At 38.2% G+C, this 11,344-nt stretch overlaps 3 pseudogenes; all 3 read right to left on the minus strand.

The window, feature by feature from the left end:
• The window catches only part of LOC102241068, a 4,634-nt pseudogene extending 2,130 nt beyond the window's left edge, over positions 1-2,504 (minus strand).
• A 1,936-nt stretch (positions 2,505-4,440) lies between these two features.
• LOC102241375 lies at positions 4,441-8,912 on the minus strand (annotated as a pseudogene).
• A 201-nt stretch (positions 8,913-9,113) lies between these two features.
• On the minus strand, positions 9,114-9,766 carry LOC102241684 (annotated as a pseudogene).
• Positions 9,767-11,344: the final 1,578 nt, after the last annotated feature.

Consider the following 11,344-nt stretch of genomic DNA (forward strand, 5'->3'; position numbering starts at 1 on the left):
TTCTGTAATGTATCACTTTTGTTTTTCCCTTTTTTTTTTTTTTAGCAATCAATCTTCTGCCTTTGGGTTTTCAAACTTCTGCCTTTGTTCATGGTGTGATAAATGAATTCATTGATGCATGCCTCCCAAGTTAGCCCAACCTGTTCATAATATGTTACAAACTTAACTATGATGGGAGAATAACTCCTGTCTAGTGTAGAATCCTACAAAATATGCTGCCCTTCAAATCCTATTTCTAATGCCTCGTAGGCTGTCATTGAAAACATTTTTTCTTGTTAGCTTCATCTACATCCTCTTTCCAATTCATCCACAAAGTACCAAATATATCATGACGTAGACCTGTTTGAAATATATCAGCGATTTTCCACCTTTGTGCTACAAGAATTAAATTATACCCTTTTGTGGTGTGTTTTGTTTTTGTTTTTGTCAGATTGGCGAAAGATAATATATTTTTTGATGTGCTGCAGAATTTTAGTAATTAGTTTATTTGTGCCATAAGATAAAAAAGGTTGGAAATCGCTGAAATATATTATTATTATTATTATTATTATTGAAAGTGGAGCCTAACAGAATGTATAGCTGTAGGTTAATTTTTGCAACATATTAGCAAAATGTTTGCATCTTAAATAACCTTCCAACATCTTTATGAAATCTGCATGTGGATGAAATAATTTCATTTGTTAAATATAGAATTTTACTAGATTAGAACCATAAGCAATTTGCTTAAGACATAACCCAAATACATACTTAATTGAATGCATACTCTTGTAAATGAGATATTGACTTAATTCATATCAAGTATCCTACTTTCTAATATTATTACTTCATAGATTCCTACCCATTCTCATTTATTTCACAATAGCATGTATGGAAAATAACCTCCAACTATTTAAGTTTGGTCTTTTTAATACATATTGAAATCTTTTATCTGGGACAATGTTTTGACATTGCATGACAACTCCCACCAATAGCAGGCACAGCATTTCTTTTGAATATGACGAAGTAGCTGTATGTGACCTTTAATATATAGCTACTTTCTATTTCACAACTTTTTTGATGCATGGGAATCTTTTTGTCTAGTTTTAGTACAATTGTGAGTTTTTATCTTTTGTAAGAATTAATGGCAAGAATTGTGACATAAGCTAATATTATAGTGGCGCCTCACAGCCCTGGAAGACACCTTAGAAGTCATAGAATTCAATCACTGGAGCCCAGAGAGCAGATTTTAATGTCAGTGTGAAATTATTTTTGTAATTATAATTTAAAGAATCAAATGAAGGTTAGGATGACTGTATGAAAATAAACATGATTTGATCGCCCATACGGTATTTTATCAATGGGAATTAACCTTATTTTTGTACAAGTCCAAAATAAAATGGCTTTGGGTTGTTTTTTTCTGAGAGGTTCAGGGATAGAAGTGATATTGGATCAAGATTTCCCTGCCTTCAGAGACTCTTGGACCTTGATGGGAAATTTAGCTGACTTTTACCTATTAAGCTATCCTGTTAACACATCCTATAAAGTGTGGCAATAGTCTTGTCTGCTATTTCAATAAATATCAAGTACTTAACACAGTACAGGTTTTTATTCCCCCTGGAACAAGTGTTGGGCATTTATAAGAAGTTAAAAGATTGAATGGTTAAAATAATTGGGGGAAGTATATATTTCTATTGTATATACTATTTAACCATAGTTGTACATACACTCTAAGTATATGTCTTGCCTAGTTGGCCCCATAATTAAGTCCCAGCGTAGGTTATTTTAATGTGGCTGTCTACATATTAGAATACTGTCTTATTTGTCCACAGCTACTAAACTTGCCCATAAGTGTATTGTACTTGTAACTTCAACGTCAATAGTATGGCACCCTTAACCAAGTGATAAAAATCAGTGCTCTGGATTTATCTAAATCAAATTATGCTCCATGTTGAGCTCTCGTCTAATAGGTTTAGGAAATGATGCCATCCATTGCTCTAGCATGCAATTCAGAAAGAATCAGTATGAACTTTATCAGAAGCTGAATATCTGTGTTTTCTTATCATGTAATGAGATTAATTGACATCTTTTGCTTTTCTCTTGTGTATAGAATAGAGACTAATTTCGTCTGTTAATTTTGGACATGGTGAAAATGGCTTGTATCCAGGACCTCGCCCTTTTTGTCCACATTGAACTCTACAAACTTTAATTCTCGGCATTCTAGTATCTGAATGAGGTTTTCTTAGTCCCTGCTTCTTATGGGTACCCAATCAAATACCAGTGTTTGTTTCAAAAGGCATGTGTCTTATTCCTTCAGGTAATCCAAAGGCATTACTTACTTTCCCCTAATTTTCACTGCCTTGAGGGTCCCGCAATATGTTTCTCTTGTGGTAGTCTGCAGGTTTAGTTTTTCCAGCTTTAAACGTCCAACACATTTTTCCTTAGTTGGCTTTCCTCCTTTCCCATCCTTACTGTGATATCTGTGATCCTGCCTGGGCCACAAGTTTCCTTCCAGTTTGTTCAGCCATTTGTCCCCTCAAGTAAAGCAAAGCAAAACTTAGTCTAAGGTAGGAACGTTATCAGATGTTAAACATTATTAGCTGATTCTAACCCATCCCTGTTTCAGTGCAACTTTGGAAACTCGGGTTGTTCTAAAAAGATAAATTCTGGCCGTATCTGCTGTTATGAAAGGCATTCTTTTTTTTTTTTCTCCCCCCCACAGCTGTCTGAAACATTTGCATTTTTAGAGATAACACTATTAGAAAGTAATTTGGTTTCTTCTCCAGTCGGCTGGATATAAACTTATAATCTGACCATAAACTCTGCCTGTTATTTTTTTTTTCATTTAGCCATATAACAGTGTCAATAAGTGCACTTTAATATTTTTTACACTTTTTATCCTTTCCTCTGATTTTCCCCTTTCTCTGTCCTGCATTCCCCAAGTCCCCTACACAAATACGCGTGGTTCATTTAAGAATAGCAGTGATCTTGCTCACTTGTCTTCCCGTCTTTTAAAATCATGTTTCTGAAATTCTTTATGTAATTGTACCAAAAGGAATCAAGAGCTTTTATTCGTTCTTTTAAGTAAGGGAAAATTCAGTTTTTAGGAATAGATATGATCACAAGACCACAGATCAGCATTGAGTGGTCTCTATCCCAACAATGTTTGACTCCAGACTCATTTATTAGTGGTTGAGTGTTTTATAAAAAGTTGTGCAAGCCCTGCTTGGTTTGGCTCAGTGGATAGAGTGTCAGCCTGCGGACTGAAGGGTTTGATTCCGGTCAAGCGCACATGCCCAGGTTGCAGCCTTGATCCCCAGTAGCGGGTGTGCAGGAGGCAGCCAATGATTCTCTCATCATTGATGTTTCTATCTCTCCCTTCCTCTCTGAAATCAATAAAAATACATTTTTAAAAGAGTTGTGCAAGAAGTTAAATATTCTACCACTACTTCTATATGGCTTTCCTATTTTTGTATAATGCATCCTACTAACGGTCTGACTGGTGACTTTCTTAGTAACAGATCTGATCTATAGAAGACAATATTTTTTTTGCATGTTTTCCTCCTATATCCCAGCCCAATTTCCTTCTTTGGAATTTGGTTGCTGGCAACAATAGAACCTATTCTATAATCTGGGTGAGAAAGGTTAAAAAGTGAACTGAAAGTAATGACTTTATTTAAAAATTTTTTTACTCATTGAATTTGTTCAGGTAACATTGGTTAATAATTGAAGAGCTCTTAAACATGGGGAAAGTCAGTCATCAGAAGCTCTTTCAAGTTCCATGGGAGAAGTTAAGGGGCAGAAATGAGGGAGAATTGTGTTCCTATCAGCAACAGGCAAATATACTCTAGGTGCTCAACACCAAGAAATGCTTTTAATGTTTCTTCTCCCCACTCCATACCAGTTTTCTCTGAAAAAATAAATCGCTCAAAATGAGGAACCAGCCCTAGCCGGTTATCTCACTGAGTAGAGCATCGGCCTGTGTACTGAAGGGTCCTGGGTTGATTCCTTGTCAGGGCATCTGCCCGGGTTGCAGGCTCAGTTCCCAGTGGGTGGGGGGTCTTGCAAGAGGCAGACAGTCAATGATTCTCAGCATTGATGTTTCTCTCTCTCCCTCTCCCTCTCTGAAATCAATGAAAATATATAACGGAAAATGAGGAACCATTTTGAAATCAAACATGATAGTAAGAAAAATTGTAATTAATCTTGTGCTTTATAATGTTGTAGGATATCAAACTGCTTTATTATGTACTACTTTCTCTCCAGCACTGGGGATTGGACAGAGAATGTTTCCAACTTACTAAAATAAAACCTCGGAAAACTAGAAATTTCAACATCATTCACAGAGGGTTGTGATTTTTTATTTTATTTTATTTATTTTTAAAAATATATTTTTATTGATTTCAGAGATGAAGGAAGAGAAGGAGAGAGACAGAAACATCAATGATGAGAGAGAATCATTGATCGGCTGCCTCCTGCAGGCCCCCTATTGGGGATCGAGCCCACAACCCGGTCACGTGTCCCTGATCGGAACCGAAGCCGGAACCCTTCATTTCACAGGCCAACACTCTATCCACTGAGCCAAACCAGCCAAGGCCGTGTGATTATCCTTTTTAGTTATTATTATTAATTGGCCTAAAGAGGTGAGCTAATATTTTTGGGAGCTTCATCAACTGCTGAACTTCCTTGGTCTCCACTTTGTCTTTAACTTCATGAAAATGCTTTTTTCAAAGCAGTGTTATATGTCCATGGAGAATTTAAACAGGAGTCATCATTTTCTTCTAATTTCTTGAGTTTGGCCTGTCTTCTGTGGTAATACAGCATCAACTGTTTCTGCTCCTCGTTGTTAATATTAGGTCCTTGGGCTGGAGCTCCTTATCCCCTTCGCTGAATCTTGACTGCAATTTTGTGTGTGTGTGTGTGTGTTGTGTGTGTTTTCATTTCTGCCCGTGTAGTCTGAAATCTTATTCTTCTTGACTCCTTGACAGCCCTCTACGGTTGTGCTTCTGACTCCTCAATGACCTTGAGAACTTCCTCAGTTCCCAACATCTTCCTTATTTTCAAATCCCATCCAGATGGGATAGTAGGGCGCAGACTCATGGGACAAAAAAGCATCACTGCCCCCTCTCAGCTGGCCCAGCAGTCTTTCACCATCCCCATGGTAACACAGATGCTGGCTTCCATTTGTTAATTATATATTATTGTTTTGGCTTCTTATAGTCTTATTTAAAACTTGGCTTCATTTTTTTTTTTAATTTGGAGCATGCCCGTTTCTTCATCCAATAACGTTTTTTTAAATACTGCACCTCCCCTGGGTACACACTTTTTATCCCATTCATCCCTTAATTTCAATTCTTCAATCTGGGGATCAGTCAGTCCTTGCATATTAGGAGGAAGAGATACTCCATGTTTTGCTCAGTCTTCCATTTGTGAACAGATGTGCCGCACCTGGACGCACACATTGTAGACCAGGGTCACCTGCACAGAGCCTCTCCAGCTCCATGCTCCTCTCACACAGCAGAACCATGGTGGCCCGTGGGAGTCTGAGGGGACATCTCTATTATTTATTTAGCCAGCTATTTTCTTATGCATACTTAAGAAGGTCTCCCCAAATTCCCAAGACTTAAGCATTAGGGCTTAGAATAAGTTTTATTGTTCCCTGTAAAAACACTCTTTCATAAAGAAAGACCTTGTACTACAACATAGAGGGAAACCTAAGTAATAATTGTTTTAAAAACATTTTTTAAAAGGCTAAAGTCAACAACTCACAAAGTTGAATGTGTTTGTTATATTGAAGTGCAGGTCTCTTTTTCCCCCCATTTTTTTTTAAATGTTTTTATTTGTTTCAGAAAGAGGAAGTGAGAGGGAGAGAGTAATAGGAACAATCATGAGAGAGAATCACTAATGGGCTGCCTCCTTCACGTCCCCCACTGGGAATCTAGCCTGCAACCCGTCATGTGCCCTGACCTGGAATAGAAGTGTGACCTCCTGGTTCATGGGTCTACGCTCAACCTCTGCGCACACTGGCCGGGCCAAATGCATTTTTCTTGAAGGAATTTGCTAGACTCTTCTAGTTCCTAGGCTTCATGGTAAAATTGTAAGTTTGGCCCTAGCTGGTTTGGCTCAGTGGGTAGAGTGTCGGCCTACAGACTGAAGGGTCCCGGGTTCAATTCTGGCCAAGGGCACATGCCTAGGTTGTGGGCTCTATCCTCAGAGGGGGGGCATGTAGGAGGCAGCTGGTCAATGATTCTCTCTCATTGATGTTTTTAACTCTCCCTCTCCCTTCCTCTCTGAAATCAATAAAAATATATTTGAATTAAAATTAAATTTTAAAAATTTTTAAAAAATGTAAGTTTGGCATCTCTAAGAGATAGTACTATCTCCCACTTATTTGAATTTGTTTTTTTTTTTTTGTTTTTTTACCCTTTGTTTCCAGCTATATACAATGTCTCAGTCAGTGGTTAAACAACCCTTGCCCAGAGAGTTAAGTAAAATTAGATGTATTTGTAAAAATTTTGGTAAGCTCTTTATAGATACAAACAGGTAAGATATTTTTGCTATTTCATCAGTCATTATATGTTACTAATGGACAAAACAGGTCAAATTGTCCTAAATAGTCAAATTCCACTTTTGGTGACTCAGTTCAGTAACTGCCTATCTCAACAAATGCCTGTTTGCGATATTATAAAGTGGCTGACTACATGTGATTTACAAAAACAGCTCTTAAAAAACAAAAATTATTTTTTATTGGGGTGTATGTCATTTTTTTTTTTTTTTTGCTTTTTACGAAATTACAATGTGATAGGTGCTTCAAGAGAAATATTTTTTTAGAAATGATTTTATAGTAAAAATAAAGGGTAGCTTTTGCATTGTGACATGGGTGGATGGTCATCTTTGGGTAACTAAGAAATCATAAAGTGTTTCCTAAAGAGAAACATAATAAAACTACTCAAAAGAGAGAAATGCATTAATTTCTAGTTTCTTCATTTAGTCTTATGCTATATGGTGACCTACCAGTAGATTGATGTGCATATCAATAACTTGGTTCCAAGGAGAAGACTGAGTGCTTAACATTAGTGGAAGTAAAATATTTACAGGTCCTTCACCATGGTGAAATAGAGTATTGCTGAATTCCCAAGAGAGAAATATCAATTTCTCAAGTTAATATTCCTGCCTGTAGATGACTTTTTCTCTTTGGAGTGTATTTACTATTTATTTTGTACCTTTAATTTTTTTTTTCCTTTGGGGGACTTATTTTTACCTCTTGCTGCCCTACTGTATTAAATATCCTATACAATGAAATAGTAAGAAAAAGATTTTAAAACTCTAAAATATCCTTTTTGTTGTTGTTGATCTTAACATATGGGGGAAGCAGTTAAAGAAAAAGCACTTCATGTAGAAGGGAAAAAATATAATCTTAATGATTTCAATTCAGGATCAAAATGTAGTGCTCTGCATACAAGGGAACATTTACTAGCAGTACTTGAAGACTTGTGAGTTGAAATTGCATGTTACTTGAAAGATCGAATTAAGCTAAGTTTTGGTGCACAGCAGTTGTACATGATTTCATGTTTATGTAGCAAAAGGCATTGAAATGTACTAGTATTGAAACATACATGTAAAGATAGTTGTGGAAATTGTCTATTATATTTTCCTTGTGTCTCATTTATTTAGAGCATAGTTTCATTTTTATAATTGTTCTAAAGGATAAGGCTAAATGAATACTGTAATTGAAATTATATTTTAAATCTTTGTCATGAGTTTTTTTTATAAAAAAGCTATTGCAAATTGTATCATTCCTGATTATACGGAACTTTGTGGGTGATTTTAAATAAATTTTATACTTCTATTTTGCACCTGGTAGTCTAATTTTTCTTTCCTCTACAAAATAATATTTTAAAAATTTTAATATCCAATCAAATATCCACATATTTTTAATGACAAGGGACTATAAGAATTTTATATTTGAAGATGACCAAATGTATGGATTGTGTTCACAAAATCAAGATGGCTACGTATATGGAATCCTGATTATGTCCCAGAAACCTTACATTTTATTTAATTCTTACAGTGATGATATTAAGTAAGGGCTCTTGGCAACCCCATTTTAGAACATAGATCAGTTCTAAATCGTAAGTTAGGTGCACACCCCTAGTGATTGGCAGAGCTGATAATCAACTTGGGTCTAGAGTAGACTCACTCGCCTTCCCTTGGCTTTATCATTATTTTAATAAACGTAATCCTGAACACAGTATGCTAAAGTAATCATTAAAAATCTGAAGCAAAAAAAAAATATTGACAATAGGCTATTAGTGATATTACATTAACTATCACAGAATAATAAGTTAGTTTAAATTCATCTAATTTGAAACCTGCCTCCCCTATTGTAGCATCCTGGTAGACCTCTTCATTCTATAACAGGAACAACTTTATCCCCTTGCCCTACCTCCCCCCAGGTTTAGGTTGGCAGCTACAGACTACATTTTCCACCTCTTTCCTGACTGGTTACAAGGAAGACATGACTAAGGTTGACCATACATACATGGGCATCACACTAGGGCATGGCAGAACAGCGAAACTAAAGGAACTTGGTCTTTTCCATGAAGAAAAAAATAAGTATTATTTTCTATTATTTTGCTCTGTTAAATAGCTCAGTCAATATCCCAACTAAACATCCACCACCTAAGACAACTATCATATATTTTTAATAATCTCCTGGCCAAATAGCCAGTTCCTTCAATGTTCCTCTGGTGACATGGTTTTTAGATCCTTTACCTTCTTAATAATCTTTTTTTAATGTCATGGATCATGACATTCCCCTGATTAAAACATTCCAATGGCTTCTCACTGTACTTAATATGAAACCAAACTACTTACTTAGTCTGCAAAGCTTTTGGGGGCCTGGCTTCTGCCAACCTATCCACTCTGTTGACCATGCTCCAGCTACCCTAAGCTTCTGTAGTTCCTTGAAAAGACCAAACCCTTATCTGACCCAAAGCCGTTTGTACCTGCCACCTGGTTCTACCTTTCGAACCTCATATGGCTAGCTCTTTCCTATAGTTCTCGTATCAGCTCAAACATCATATCATCTGGGGGGTGGGGTACCAAATTACTTTATTTGAAGGAATGTTACAAATGAAAGATGTGAGTGGATGATTTGGTACAAGTTATAGCAAAGGTAAAGGTAGCTCCAACATGCAGGTATTGCTTTGGTGACCAGGAAGTCAACCCCGTGGCTATTGGAAGCCAGCCCAAGGCTTAGCTCTCAGCACTGTCTCCCAGGGTGTGCTTGTCAAAAAGATACTCTACTGTGCCAATTTCAGGGGCCCCCAACCAGCACAAGTTGATTACATGGTCACCCAGTTCTTTGATGGTTTCACCTGCTCATTCAGGTAGTGAGTCTCAGTGAAGTCACACAAATGAGGGTCATTTTTGTCAGTGGCCACTTTGTGCCAGTCCAGTAGTGACTGATTCACACCTTTTCCCAAGTCTAATGCACACTCCATTGCATTCAGCCCATTCTCCCAGTTGTCATGGTCTGGTTTCTTGATATCCTGAAGGAAGATTCGGCCACCTCGTTGGGTCTGCAGCTTCGTCAGTTTCTCAGCATGTTCCCTCTCCTCATGAGGTTGGCGAAGAAAATATTTGGCCAAGTTCTTCAAAGCCACATCATCAGGGTCAAAGTAGTAAGACATGGACAGGTAGACAGAGGAAACGTAGAGCTCCAAGTTGATCAGGCCTCTGAGTCCTGGTGGCAGTTCTGACCCACCTGCGTGGTGGACCCGGTCATCGTTATGGTGGGTGCTAAGGAGAGGTGGCTGGGCAGCATTGGAGTGATGGCGGGGGCCTTGGGACTGTCGGAGGGCTCTGTGAGTAGGTTGGCAGGAGGCTAGATCTGGGCAGCTGGCAGGGATGGGTCAGCGCCAGGTTGCGTCCAAGCACTGTTAAAGCATGAAACCACAGTGACTTTCCATGAAGACTGTCTCAAATGTCATATCACTTTTAATACCTACAGTGTTCAAGCACATTAATGTCCCATAATTTTATCACTCCTGTTGAGCATTTTTATTGTGTCCAGCTTTCTACTATGATGAACACTAAAATGCTGGCTTAAAGGGAATAAACCTTAATTTTAAAAAATTTAATATTTGCCCTGGCCGGTTTGGCTCAGTGGATAGAGCTTTGGCCTGCCCGGGTTGCAGGCTCCATCCCCAGTAAGGGGCATGCAAGAGGCAACTGATCCATGATTCTTTCATCATTGTTGTTTCTATCTCTCTCTTCCTCTCCCTTCTTCTCTCTGAATTCAATAAAAATATATAAAACAAAAAGAAAATTAAAAAGAAAAAAATTTAATATTTAAGACATGTCATTTGGTACAAAATTCAAAAAGTACAGCCTGGCTGGTGTAGCTCAGTGATTCTCAATCCACAAACCAAGAGATCATAGTTCAATTCTAGATCAGGGCACATTACCAGGTTGTAGGATTGATCCCCAGTAAGGGGCGTTCAGGAGGCAACAGATCAATGATTCTTTATTGTTGAAAGTATTACATATGTCTCCTTTTCCCACCCCCACCTCCCTCATTCACCACCAGTTGGGGTCCAACCCCAACAGGTCCAGGGGTTCCCAAAGGTGTGGACGGAGTCGGCGAAGAAGGAATGACACGGAGACAGCGTTCAGTTGATCAGCAGCCTAGTCAGGACCTCTAGCCAGGATCTCCAGCCAAAGTTCTGGTCGGGATCTCCAGGGAAGTTCTGGTTAGGATCTGATTAGGAACTGATGTTTATTGTCTTGTTACATCTATATTTATACCAGCCGATTTTAATCCTGTCAATTTCTATTACAAAGGTTAGGGCGTTTCTTATCTCCATTCCAGGGAGTAAAGATTATGTAGCTTAACTACCCGCCTGGCACTTAATTAAGGGGTTGTATCCCCTCCCTAACCTCGGGGAAAAATCCCCACCTGGGGAAACAACCTTTCTCAGAGAGGTGACCTTGGTTAAAACACATGGCACTAAGGAGAGCAAACATATTAAGAACAATATGCTATATATGCCAGGTCCCTTGAAACATATGCTGTGCAGATGTTTCTTTCCTGCAGCGACTGTGTCAAGCAGCAAGGATGGACCGGCTTCCAGCAAATTCCCCCTTTTTTATTTTTTAAATGATAGCGCATGCAAATCAGTGGCCACCTCTCAGATTGGGCTGTTTAAGACTCGGAAGAAGACTGGCAAGCAATGACAATAAGCATAGCTATAAACATAGTGGACGGATTGCACAAGGAGCCTTGTTCCTGTAGAAGGTTGCTGGCCTCTTCAGTCAAGGGATTTCAGCTGTCCTCAAGTCAGTGGTTTGGTTGTCCTTGTTG

Source organism: Myotis brandtii, unplaced genomic scaffold (genome assembly GCF_000412655.1).
Source record: "Myotis brandtii unplaced genomic scaffold, ASM41265v1 scaffold499, whole genome shotgun sequence".
In the NCBI taxonomy this organism is placed as follows: Eukaryota; Metazoa; Chordata; class Mammalia; order Chiroptera; family Vespertilionidae; genus Myotis; species Myotis brandtii.